The sequence below is a fragment of the Hevea brasiliensis genome, chromosome 8 (assembly GCF_030052815.1).
Source record: "Hevea brasiliensis isolate MT/VB/25A 57/8 chromosome 8, ASM3005281v1, whole genome shotgun sequence".
Classification (NCBI taxonomy): domain Eukaryota; kingdom Viridiplantae; phylum Streptophyta; class Magnoliopsida; order Malpighiales; family Euphorbiaceae; genus Hevea; species Hevea brasiliensis.
The window spans coordinates 19,329,567-19,342,004 of record NC_079500.1 but is presented as its reverse complement, the minus strand read 5'-3'; the positions used below and the strand labels follow the sequence as shown (position 1 = coordinate 19,342,004).

The following is a 12,438-nucleotide window of genomic DNA, read 5'->3' as shown; positions in this document are numbered from 1 at the left end:
AATGAATAGTTACAAGATAAAAGCCCTCTAGAAAGAGATGATGACAAATAGGACACTATAGTAGAATCAGTGAACAGTAGGATGTCATATATAATATACGAAGCGTTTGAAGAATAAATGTTTTATCAATTTCTGCATAGCTGGAGGAGTAATGATTGTGCTTGTTCTAATAATCTTCTTTTCCTTATCTCTTGTTTATTCGAAAATTCGAGGACGAATTTTTCTTAAGGGGGGAAGAATGTAACATCCAGAAAAAAAAAAAAAAGAATGATGGGATTTGGCGTGTGACAGTGGGTTTCCCACTGTCATAGCAGCCTTTTAATTAAAAAAAAAAAGGTTCAAAAACGGGAGGAGGAACTCCCCCCCCCCCCCTTTTCTCTTCTCTCTCCTCTCCTTCCCTCTCTTCTTCTTCTTCCTTTCTCCGGCGATCGGCCGGCGACGTCCCAAGCAGTTCCCCACCCGGCCGGCGACCCTCCGGCGACGGCCAGACCACCAGAAACGGCGGCAAGAGAGGGAGAAGAGAGAGAAAACGCGCGCACAGTGGGCAGCGGCTTTCCGGCACGATTCCGGCTTCGTCCGACGTTCGATCGAGGCGATTCCGGTGGCGTTAGAAAGCTTGTTCCGAGAGCTTTCTTTTGACACCAATTTTGAAGCAAATGGAGGTCGGATGAGTGAGATATGGAAGAGAGAAATTTCGGGTTTTTCAAGCTTTTTCGTCAGATCTACGACGATCCGACTGTTGGATCGACGATCTGAGACCACATATGGACTGAGGAAGAGGAGAGGAACATGGTGGTATGATCAGATCCGGCAAATATCGCCGGCGACCGGCGGCCGGCCACCGTGCGTGGTGGTTCCGGCGGTGGCTCCGGTGGGCTATGGAGATAATTCAACTTCCAGAGGCTTCCTCATAAATTTTTGGAATTTTTGAGACACATATAAACTTCGGGTAAGACTATTTACATTATTTCGCTGTTTGTGGAGCATAAATACAGTGTTTCTTAAATAGGAAAAATTGGAGAAAAATTCTAAGAAAAATATATGATGAAAATAAAATTATTTGGAGATATTCTATGGTGTTAGTTGAATTTTTTAGTGATTGTAGAATATTTTTGAGAAATATGGATGGATTTTAGTTAGATTTTTAGCATATGAGCATATAAGATTATTTGAAATTAAGATGTTTAAATTTTATATGATTGGTTGAAGCTTGAGGATGGAGGTTTAAATATGTGAATATTAAATTGGGTTGAATTAAGGATATGTTAGTTGTTGAAAACTTAGGAAATTGAGTAAAATTCTTGAATAAAATATTCATTGGTGATTAGAAAATTACAATTCATTTTGCAATAGCCTTATAATATTATTAAGGACCGCGGGGCAAAATTTTAGAATTTTTAGAGCTTGTTTGAGTAGATTTTTGAAAAATGTCAATTATAGGGACTAAAACATAATTTTTAAGATTTTGAGTATTGTCTGATTTGGAGGGCCTAGGAGGGGCCATGTGATATTGATGAGATGCGATTGTGGAAATTGAGAATTTGGAAGTATTATTTGAGCCTCTTTGCAGGTTGGGTAGGTCCCAGGTATAGGGAAAATTCTGCCGGATTTCCGGTATGAATTAGGCTGTCTATTGCCTCTTTAGAGTTTTGTCTTAATTTAGTACTAATAAATTTATAATTTAATTAGTAGGTGATCGAGGTCAGCTATTTTCCTGCATCCAACAGCCACAATAGTCATCGGTGTACTGTGAGTAAAATATTAATTTTAATTGTAATTTCAATATTATTATATATTCAAGCATGCCCATGCATCACTTATATGCATATATCTATGTAGATAAACTTTAGGCACAATTTATGTTGCATTCATAACTGTGAAAGTGCCATGTATGTTGTTGCGGTAATTTGGAGCAGTGTGTGTGCGTTGGCGTGCGTGTGATGTGGTGTGGACTATGGATAGGACGGGTAGTCATGGCATGAGTTCTTCGCTGGGACCCGATCCTTCGGGGGGTAGTCACAGCTTGAGTTCTTCGCTGGGACCCCCGATTTGGTTTATTAAGCGAAAGTCCGGCTTGAGTTCTTCGCTGGCACCAGGTTGGATTTAAGAGAGCTGTATAGGGGATCAGCTCCCATATATTATGATTGATATTACAGGGTGTGTGAGTGCTCCAAATTACCTTTTTGATGTTATGATGTGCAATTATTGTTGATGTTGCATTTGACTCTACAGGGTGCATTAGCTTTAGATAGTTATAGAGATTATGGTTAAAATTGATATTTAACTCTCTGAGTCGAACACTCACTCCTGTTCAACATATTTTTTTCCAGGCTACAGGAGGAGACATTTTTTTTGAATAACTTGTCCCTTTTCTCTCAGGTTATGAAAAGATTACTTAATTGTATTATTATTCTCTAAATTTGTAATTTAGGACTCAGCATGTGCTAGTAGTAGCATTAAGCCTGTCAGGGACTGTATGAAATCAAGTTTTCGTATTAATAAATGAAAAGAAAAAAAAATTTATGAGTTTTAAATGGTTATAAATGAGGTAACAGGGTTGAGCTGGGCTCCCCAAATTTTTGTTTCTGATAATTTCTGGGCTAAGTTGGCCCGAAATATGAGTATAACAGTTTAATTTAAATTATTTTATGTGCATATTGGGCCTAAATTGTGGGCCTGGTTATGGATTTGAGGAATAGTTAGGCTTACTACGGGCCTCGGGGGCTTTAAGCTGGCCCAGGTCTTAGTGCCGGTCCGGCCTATAGGTTGGGTCGTGACATCTACTATCACCCATACTGCATCATGCTTCTTCTGGGTGAGAGGTAGACCACTTACAAAATCCATGGTGACCGGATCCTATTTCCATTTAGGTATGTGCATAGGCTATAGCAAACCCGATGGAACTTGATGTTCTGCCTTGACTTGCTGACATGTTAAGCATTTAGTCACATAGTCAGCTATGTCCTTCTTCATACCAGGCCACCAATACTATAGCTTCAGATCATGATACATTTTTGTACTTCCTGGGTGCATAGCATAAACACTGGAATGTGCCTCTTTCAGAATACTAGCTTTCAATTCCCCATCATCTGGTACACATATTCTTCCTTTGTAGTACAGACACCCATCTACTTTCACCTCATAGTCAGTTTCTTTCCCTTCTAGGATTTTACTCTTAATAGCCATTAACTTCTCATCTACCTTCTGCCCATCCAAAATCTACTGTAACAGGTTTGGCCTCACTTGTAACTCAGCCAAAATAGCTCCATCTCGAGCCAAGGATAGAAGGGCATTCAATGATTTCAAAGCTGTGATGGATTTTCTGCTCAAAGCATCAGCAACTACATTTTCCTTCCTAGGATGGTAGTCAATCACACAATCATAGTCCTTCAGGAACTCAATCCATTGCCTCTGTCTCAGGTTGAGCTCCTTCTGGGTGGGCAAGTATTGCAGATTTTTGTGGTCTGTGTAAATATAACACTTTTCACCATACAAGTAGTGCCTCCATATCTTCAGTGCGAAGATAATTGCTGCAAGTTCTAGATCATAGGTAGGGTAATTCTGTTCATGTAGCCTTAGCTGCCTAAAAATATAGGCGACCACCTTCCCCTCTTGCATCAATACACACCTTAACCCATTGTGAGAGGCATCACTGTATACCACAAAGTCCTTTCCCTACACTGGCTGTGTTAACACTGGTGCCTCTATTAACATAGCCTTCAACTTCTCAAAAGTGGTCTGACACTTATCATTCCAATCAAATCTGACATTCTTGTGTAACAACTTGGTCATTGGAGCAGCTATTAAAGAAAATCCCTTCACAAATCTTCTGTAATGCCCAGCTAGCCCCAAGAAACTTTTGACCTCAGTTGTATTTATGGGAGGCTTCCATTCCATCACTGTTTCTATCTTCTTGGGATCCACTCTAATCCCATCAGCTGACACTATGTGTCCAAGGAATGCAATCTCATTTAACTAGAAGTCACACTTGGACAACTTAGCATACAGTTTCTTTTCTCTCAGGATTTGCAGAACAATCCTCAAATGCTCATCATGTTCTTCACTGGTCTTGGAATGCACCAAAATATCATCAATAAAGACCACTACGAACCGATCTAGGTATGAATGGAAGATACGGTTCATAAGGTCTATGAATGTCGCTGGTGCATTTGTTAGGCCAAAGGGTATCACCAGGAACTCATAATGGCCATACTGGGTCCTGAATGCAGTCTTTGGCACATCTGCATCCTTCACCCTCAACTGATGATACCTTGATCTGAGATCAATTTTGGAAAATACTCCTGCTCCCTTCAATTGATCAAACAAATCGTCAATTCTAAGCAACAAATATTTGTTCTTCACAGTCGCTTTATTCAACTACCGGTAATCAATGCATAACCTCAAAGTCCCATCCTTCTTCTTCACAAACAGCACTAGAGCTCCCCATGGTGACACACTGGGGTGTATGAACCCCTTATCTAGCAACTCCTGTAACTGGATTTTCAGTTCCTTCAATTCTGTGGGTGCCATCCTATAAGGAGCAATAGAGATTTGTGCTGTACTCGATAGTATTACAATAGCAAATTCAATTTCCCTTTCTAGTGGCAAGCCAGGCAATTCTTCCGGGAATACATCAGGGAAGTCTCTTACTATGGGTATGTCACACAGATCTAGCTTAGCCTGCCTAGTATCCACCACATGTGCTAGGTAGGTTCATAGCCTTTTCTCATCAGTTTTTTTGCAACTGTGGCTAAGATGACATTGGACAAAAAATCTGTCATTTCCCCCACAATTGTAATCTCATTACCCTTAGGAGTTTTAAAGAAATCCTCTTCAACTTACAATCAACCATTGCCTGATGACGTGACAACTAGTCCATTCCCAAAATCACGTTAAACTCATGGAAAGGCAACTCAATCAGGTCTGCCAAGAATTCATACCCCTAAATCCTTAACGGGTAACCTTTATACACCTTGTTCACCACTACACTATGGCCCAATGGATTAGTGATCAGGATGTCTTGGTCACTCTCCCCTACTAGTATCCCCTTTTCTACGGGTAGGTTGATGCAGATGTATGAATGAGTGGATCCTGGATCCACCAATGCATGCATAGATGTATTGTAGAGGGAGAACGTACCCCTGATGATGTCCAGGGCATCTTGCTCCTCCTAAGCTCTTATGGCATAGGCTCTAGCAGGTGCTCTGCCCTCAGGCCTCTCTGCTGGCTAAGTTGCAGGTCTCTGAGATGGTCCTACTGCCTCAGATTTGCCAGATTTCCTACCCCTTTGTGGTGCAGGAGCAGGTCCGTCTGCTTGTGTTGGAGCAGCTGTAGCAGTTCCGTATGGACAGTTCCTTAACTGATGCTCTATTGAGCCACACCTTAAGCATGCACCTGTCACTCTCTAACACTCCCCCTTATGCCACTTCAGGCAATGTGGACATGTAGAAGATGCTGGGGCTGGTCCCCTGAACCCCGTTCCTAGAGAGCTGCCCACTGATGGTGTGGACTGACCTCTCCTAGGGATGAACTATAGCTTGGGCCCCTGGGACTGACCCTGATATTGTGGTTGACCTGAACTCTGTATAGGTGGACCTTTGAACTTTTTCCCAGGTGTAGGAGATGAGCTAGACTGACCCGAGCCCCTCTTTTGCTATCTCTCTCTTTTGGTCTGCTCACTTATTCTAACTTTTTCAACTTTTATTGCAGCTTCCACTAACTTGGTGAAGTCTATGATTCCCAAGGCAGTAATCATGATCTTTATGTTGTCATTTAATCCCTCTTTAAATCTTTTACACCTTTCAGCTTCATTAGGGACTATCTCCCTTCCATAACGACTCAGTCTGATAAATTCTTTTTCATACTCTGCCACTGTCAGCTGTCTCTGCCTCAGATTAATGAACTCTCTTCTTCTCTGCTCCAGGTATACACTACCCACATATTTCTTCTTGAATTCTGAGAGGAAGAAGTCCCAAGTTATTACTTCTGGCTGCACTTCACTAGACACTGTATCCCACCATTAGTAGGCATCATCTTGCAATAGAGATACAGCAGCTTCTAGTTCTATTCAAGAGTGCAGTGGAGTTAATTTAAAACTCTGCCTATTCTGTTCAACCAGTTTTCGGCTGCAATAGAATCATTTTCTCTCTTGCCAAAGAAATCCACTGCTCCAAATTTTCTCAGTCTTTCCAGGTCTGATTTCTGCTGTGGAGGTGGTGGTGGTGGTGGCGGCATTACCCTAGCCATTTGTCTGAAGAACTTAGCCATTTGCTGGAACATGGCTTGTGGAGGCTGAGCAGGCTCTGCTGGAGCTGGTGGAGCAGGTTCTCCCCTACCCCCAGTCTCAGCTGCTACAGGTGGAGCATGACTCTCCACTTCCTCCTCAACTACCCTCTGTGATGTAAGGTCCATATCCTATTCAAAATAACAAAGACAAACAGATCTGCATTAGTGTCACCTCGACTCTTACAAATGCAATGCATGTCATGGACTCGATCTAGGCCCAGAAACGCCAAAACCGTACTCTGATACCCCTAAATGTGACACCCCTTACCCGTCTACAGTATAGCTGAGTAAGATATACCACACAGTGTACCAGAACACCCTATTTTATTTTAATCATTTTTATTCTTCCTAGTTTATTTCTTTTATAATTATGAAGTAAAGTATAATTCATTTAATTCATTTATTAAAATCATAAATTTATTTGATGTTCCGCAAATTTTATAGAAAATCCAGTAGAGTACCGGCTAAAAATGGAGAAAACAGTTTTTCGAAACCTAGTGTCCTACCAATGCACTAACGTCGGTGAGGTAACACGGACACTATTTAGAGCTGCAGATGATCTCACCCAGTCTGTAGTCTACTGGGATTTCTATCGGTCTCTCTAGAACCTACGCGTCGCAAAAGCAACACGCTAAGCAATAATGCTTAGTGGTGCCAATAATAGAATAAAAAGAAATAACATAAAATAAATATGCAGTGCATGTTCTGATATCTTATGCAGACAATTTTTTGATCATTATCAGTAATCTTATTTATTTTGTACTCATTATATTCATAATTTCATTAAATTTATTCACTTTCATTTTTTTTGTTGCCCAAGTAACCTATACTGGATGACTGGACTGGATAAATGGGTAAACTGGCACTGGATATCAAGTACCTCGGGCCATCACACCTTCGGTCACATATGTATCTCTTGGTGTGCAATAGAACAACTAATAAGCTGTAATAACATTAGGCACAAGGCCAAGTATCAACATAATGACAGAATGACTAAAAGTCATGAAATCACAAAATGGCATAATGCCATGTGCAGTACTGCTAACGGAACCCTATTGGCATGCCAACCTATCCAAACCAATCTTGCTAGGTGTACTAGGGCATGTTACACTTTTAAACTTTACAATTCTTGAAATTTAAGTTTAGGTGTTACTATTCATTTCATTAATCAACTAAAATGTTGACTTTTGCATAGACAGTAGGTACATTGGTTCTAATACTTCCCACATACCACATTTTGCATTCTAAAGTTATTGGTATTGGTTGCCAATACCATTTCTAAGCTTAGTGTTAGTTGTTCAAAATTTTCAGATTTCAAGCCTTGTGTTTACTGTTCCATTGGTCATTTTTATAGTAGGAATTTGGCAAAGTTGTCTTCATGAAAGTTGTTCCTTATTATGTCTAGTTACATTTCTTTTTTTGAATTACTCCATTTGGAGTTTTGTAGCTCAAGTTATGGCCTAAAAACCATAACTGGCCAGATTAGATAGAATCCAAAATTCTGGGCAAAACTGGTTCTGCCAGATTTGGTAATCTAAGTTTGGTTAGCAATTTGACTAGGTTATGATCAGAATTTGGATTTGTGTTCTTCATGAAAATTGTAGGTCTATTTCTCAGCTTTCTTCTGGTAAAATATTAGGTTAATTGGACCTTTCTACACTGAGTTATGACCAAATGAATAGACCATGTTCATTTAGTCATTTTGCCCAGGCAGAATGCAAGTCACCCGTATTAGGGCAATTTTTAGGTCAACTTGGTTTGGTTTTCTGGGCAGGGTTTCTCCACCAAAGTTGTGCCATTATGTGTCTAGTTTCATGTCCAATTGGCCTTACACCAATTGAACCTATACAACTCCATTTTTGACTACCCAAACCTACTGGACTCATGCTCAGTCCTGCAGGTTAGCCAAGGTAGCTCACCCATACACAAATGCCAAGCCTCAAGTCACTTCAATTCCTCATCATACACAGCCAAATGGTCACTAATTGACCATTTAAACTTTCATTCACCAACACATGAACAAAATCCAAGTTTTGTGCCTCAAACCCTAACTCCAACAACTAAAATTTTTATACACATACAATCCATGAATTTCAACACCAAAATCATGTTCAATGGCAGCCATACACAAAATTTTTAGAAGAAATTGGCACTAACCTTGACTTAGGCACTTTCCAAGGTTTCAAAACTTTACTTTCTTCCCTTCTTTTTGCGATCCAAAGCTTGCTCTAGGTGTGAGGATGAGTTTTTGTGAAGGGAGCCTAGGCTTTTGAGGTAGTTTGATGGGTGAACCAAAGCTTGGAAAAGCTTTAATGGAGGAAGAGGATGGAGGTGCTGGTTCGGCCGAAGGAAGAAGATAAGGAATTCTAATTTTTTTTCTTTCATTTACTGCCCATTTATGTATTTTAAGTGAGTGCTAGCCATGTGTTATCATGTGATTGGTTAAAATTGTTTTAATGACATCATAATGATGTCAAAATTCCCATTTTCTTTCATTTTCTTTCCTTTTATTGTCTACTCATTTTCAATTAAATTTTTAGCAATATCTATTCACATTTTATGTCAAAATAATTATTTACTTAATTGGACAAGTTGGCCAAAAATCGTCTCTGAAGAAGAAATGACCAAAATGTCCTCTGTTTAGCTTATCAAGCCAAAATTGTTTGTACCGATTGAAAAATTTTTCTAAGCATTTTCTTGGCATTCTAATGCCATAGAAACCTCAATGACCCTTCTCTGGAGTCCCAAAAATTATTTTATGAATTTTTCCCTGGGTCTAAGGCTCCTAGTTGCGAGAACCGCAACTTCCCACTGGGTTACCCATCGCTAGGGCACCGACTCATTTAACTTGGTTGTATTTTATTTCTTAAATTTTTCTTAAATTGTTCTTATTAATATTTGAGTTAATTATGGTTCCTCACTTTAGTTTAAATATTTTTCTGGACGTTCTAGCGGTCCGGACAGACACCGGTCACCGAAACAGTAGAATGTACGGAGTTGCTACAGGGAGGGTGTTACAGTATCATCCCCCAATCCTATAAATATGGCCCATGACACCTGCCAATGTTTGCAATTCTATTCTTTTATTATTTTTCAGTATTTGCTTTTTCCTTAGCATCTATTGACTTGAGCATTAGAATGGCCCTACTTAGGCCATTGACCTCACCTTTCTCATTTATGTAGGTAATTCTATGAGCATCCAAGAATCTCAAATAACATCAATGACATAATTATATAATTTAAGAAATTAATATATTCATATTTAATTTTTTATAAATATATAAAAATTGAGAACTTAACACACTAGTTATATATATAATTCATTAACAAGTCGCAGATTGTTTTTTTTTTTTGGTCAGTAACACGTCGCAAGTTGTTAAAATAGACTTTATAAAATTCAAACATAAAATATCCATATTAAAAAAAAATTACTTTTAAACGATTATAATGTGTTGATTTAAAAAAAAAGAAATAATTAAAGGAGAAGATTTTATTTTTTATTTTAATATTTCATCTAAAGGTGGAAATAAGATGTAATATAAGCTGCTAATATGGAGAGCTATTTTAAATTAGATTCAAATATTTTTTATTTATAAAAAAATTTACTTTAGAATTTTTTTTAGTCTCTTTATGAATTGTTTATTAAATTAATTGTGGCCCTAATATATTAAGTTGTGAAAATAAGTACTCTCCAAGATATCGCAGTCATATAGCCAAAACCATTTTAAGTCCAACCCTCAAATACATTGACTTTGTTAAGTAACAACTTTTAAGGTAGTGCTTAGTATTTTGATCATAATCAAAATACTACCTCTCTTATCTATGTTGTTAATGACATAGTATTTATAGTAGTGTTTAGAAGTTGAAAGAGTGATCCATGAAAAGCTACCCCTCATAGCTTTTAGAGATTAAGAGAGAGTTTTGATCAGGGTTAGTAAGATGATACCATTATTTTTATATTCAACCGCTAATTTAATAGCTATTTTTACCGAACACTTCTACTTTAGATTACTATATAAACAGGTAATAAATAATAGCTAATATCTAATAGCTAATAGTTAGTAAAAATAGCTGACAATTATTAAAACAACTAATAGTTACTAAAACAGTCAATATTACCGAACAGGACCATAGAGAGGGGATGAGACAGCCGACCCACACAAGTAAAATAGGTGCAGCTCACTGGATTAAATTTAAAAAAAAAAATGTAATTAAAATCAAATTTGGCTTATGTTTGATTGTTTTAATTTTTTTAATGAGAAAATTAATAAATTATTTTTATTTTTTAAATCGCCGTAAAAACTATATTGAGAACTTCTAAATCATAGACCATTACTTTTTTTTTCCTTTTCCGTATAAAAGCCAAATATTATTATGAAAAAGGAAACTCAAAACATTTTTTTTTTAATCTTTTTGGATTAAAAAAAGTGAAGTTTTTTTTCTTAACACTTGTGGGTTTAAATAAATTACGTGTATTATATTTTAAAGTTGTTGTATTATAAAGAATATAATAGGGTATGGAACGAAGCTTTATATAGTAAGGGGACCCTGTTGACGAACGGATTGCAAGCGCACCTCGTGAGTTTAAGAGACCGGGAAAGCCTTCTTCCTATGACAGCGTCCTTGATGTACTGGATGAGGCAAACGACAGGAATCATGTTTTGTTCCTCTGGTGCATGGTCTGCGAGTTCATCACATGTCCGATTTCTGCCAGACCATCTAACAATACTATTAAAGCAAAAATTAAGAAGGAATTACAGTAAATTTTAATTTCAATAATACATAATCCTTTTTTAATTGGTTAGATTCATGATTTCCTTTTTCTTTTACAAAATTTTAGCTAAAAATAAAATTCAATTTGGAAAGAATTTAATTTTACTTATGAAAATTCTGTGAAATAAGATCCAAAAGTGTTTTATTAAGCATTCAGAAATACATAACTCAACTGTAATGTTGTCAATTGATGAATTAATTTTTAGTTTTGATTAAAATCTTTTCAAAATTAAGTGATTTGGATAATTAATTTAAAATTGAAACATTTTGATAAAATTGTAAATTGATATTAATATTTAGATTTTTTTTTTTAAAGTCCAATTGCCCTTAAAATTATACTAAAAAAAGATGCTTGTTCTTTTTTTTAGGAATGCTATTTCATATATAATTTAAATGAGATCTTAACAGATTTAGAATAATTCAAGTGATTAAAGAAGCAAATTTAAAGGAATCTAATTTGAGATTATAGAATCCAAACATATATAGCAATATAATAATCATTTAGTTACTTAGATTATTGTAAATCGGATTAAGATAATCAAAACATTTATAGCAATATATTAATTAATTTTAATTACCTAGATATTTTTTTGTCAAAAAAACAATTACCTAGATTATTCTAAATTGGATTAAGATAATCCAAACATATATAGCAATATGTTAATTAATCATTTAATTACTTAGATTATTCTCTTTGATGATTGGACTGTTAAAATTAACAACATAAAAGTGAATTATACAAACAGTAACTTAATTTAGGGATATGAAACAATAAAATACCTAAACTTTAATTTACGATATAAAATCCGTAATATTTAATTTAAATAACATAAAATCTCATGTAACCTCTAACAATAGGGTTTTAGATAAATTATGCTAATGTGGCACTTATTATATTAAAAAAAATTATATTTTATCTCTCATAATTTAATAAAAAAAATTTAATTAAATAATATTTTGTAATTTATTTAAAAAAGAAACTACTTATTCATGGTTGAAATTAATAACCAACTTCATCAAATTAAAAAAAAAAAAAGGAGAAATAGAATTAAAGAACCCAAAAGGAATTTGTAGCCTTGATCTTGTGAAACTTTAACTTGAATCACTCCTTGTCCAAAAAAAGTGATTCTTCTCAATTTTGGCCTCCTATGTGAATTTCTTGAAAGCTAAGATGGTTCTCTTGTGTGTTTAGGATTCCATATATATGTTTCTCATATGAAAACCCTAATGTTAAAGTCCTAGGAGACTTAGGAACCCCCAAAAAGGGGAAGCAAATGTGATACCTTCTGTCTTCGGAGCATCATACAGCCTGTGTAATTTTATTAATTTACATGGGTCTGCATGTGATTCTTTGCTTCTTAAAACTTTGAATTTCCTTTC

At 36.4% G+C, this 12,438-nt stretch overlaps 1 long non-coding RNA gene across 1 annotated transcript; it reads left to right on the top strand.

The window, feature by feature from the left end:
* Positions 1–378: 378 nt before the first annotated feature.
* On the top strand, positions 379–2,471 carry LOC131182321 (uncharacterized). The gene is made up of 3 exons (XR_009150624.1): positions 379–949; positions 1,693–1,749; positions 2,331–2,471. It is a non-coding gene; the product is annotated as an uncharacterized LOC131182321 (long non-coding RNA).
* The last annotated feature ends 9,967 nt before the right edge of the window (positions 2,472–12,438 follow it).